This window comes from Atractosteus spatula, chromosome 10, assembly GCF_055471065.1.
Source record: "Atractosteus spatula isolate fAtrSpa1 chromosome 10, fAtrSpa1.hap1, whole genome shotgun sequence".
Taxonomy (NCBI): domain Eukaryota; kingdom Metazoa; phylum Chordata; class Actinopteri; order Semionotiformes; family Lepisosteidae; genus Atractosteus; species Atractosteus spatula.
In genome coordinates, this window is record NC_142715.1 from 22,701,793 (window position 1) to 22,703,517 (window position 1,725).

Consider the following 1,725-nt stretch of genomic DNA (forward strand, 5'->3'; position numbering starts at 1 on the left):
GTCTGCATTTCTAACTTAGTTTTTAAAATTAGTCAAGCAATATGAAGCATCCCCTTTTACTTTGTGCCTGAGCATAAAAAGAATAGGAGCATACTGCAACGCGTGTGAAGTCCATAAACGATATTAATTTTGGAACTTAAACATACAGTATATGGCTGGTATCGGTACTTTAAAGAAAACATACACACCAGTATTCCATTTCTCCCTAAACATTTTAAGCATCGAAGTCTTTAACTACCGCGATACCGGAGTCAACAAGCATACTTTTAGAATTTGATTAAAAGGGAATATAATATGGAATCGCGTATCTCAAGAAATTAATAACGATATAATTATATTCATGTTGCAAAAGAACTGCAACGGACATAAAAACTCCCTTGCTTTTAATAGAGCGCTCCATAATTTCTAACTACGAAAATGCCAGGTGAAAGGATTTGTAAACATATTTTGTTAAAGCAAGTCAGTTTTTTCCGCAACACATAAAAGACATTTTTCCAAGAAAGTTTAGCCTTTGTCACTAATGAAACCACTAAATAAAGACATAAATATAGAAATCTTAAGATTTGTTTTATTTAATGTTGGTAGCAGGATGCACTGTCAGAGTGTATATTTTGTCGCAGAGTTGCTGCAAGATGTTAACAGTGAAAAAGGTATTTAGAAATGAGTTATTTCAAGATGAAAATTTTCAGAATAATTGCAAATCTAGCAGGATAGAGAAAGCACAGAAAACTGGCAGTTAGATTGATCAGATTAGTATGAAAAGTCATTTAGCAAAGGGAATTAGAAGAGTGACAAACTAGTATACTTTAGATCTTTTTTTCTGAACCAGGGACAATCTGATCATGTTTCCCTATAACAATAATAAAAAACTTTATTTGATATATCACCATTAAAGGTGGCATCTCAAAGCAATACAGTAGATGTAAAAACAGATAAAAGGACCACAGATTACAAAGTAAATGCATATAAGAAAGACAAGCAGGTAGAGGTGCTACCAAAATTAGAAAATGAAGCAGATACAGACACTAAGTCTTCTGAAAAGAAAGGTTCTGAGGTTAGATTTAAAGTGGCCCTGGTGTGTGTGTGTTTGTGTCTGTCCTGTGATGGACTGGCGCTATGTCCAGGGTGTATTCTGCCTTGTGTCCGTCGCTTCATTCATGTGCATCCAACACACAGTTCAACGCTAGCAACTACACAAAATCTAAAATATGAGCTCTACTTGCCACTTACAGTACCAACAGTACCAGCTAACTTTAGTAGTGACATTTTCATGGATCTTTTTAACAATAAAATTTACAACATCAGACTTCAGACACAATTAAACAGGCCTCAAAAAAGTCTGGTACAAACATTTTCAGCATGGAATAAACTGTTACTTTAATGGTATAAACCTTAAATGGATTCATATTCTCAATAAGATTTGGTGCTCAGTAACATGACTTAGAAAATGACAGAAGACATGCGTATCATGCTTATCCTTCTATTTTTCATAATCGTAAACTCCTTAAGGCAGTTACATTTTCTCTGTTCTGACCTGGAGTTACAGAGAAATTTAAATTCTAATAAGAGATTTGTAATGAGGAAAGTCATACCAATCACTCATACAGTACCAGGATTTGCAATTACAATACAAATACTTTCTTTCTGTATGTGTTTATTTTGCAGTTTGAGTCTATGGCATTCCTTTGGGGGTCTATACTCCAAGGCATGACTTTTTTATGTATA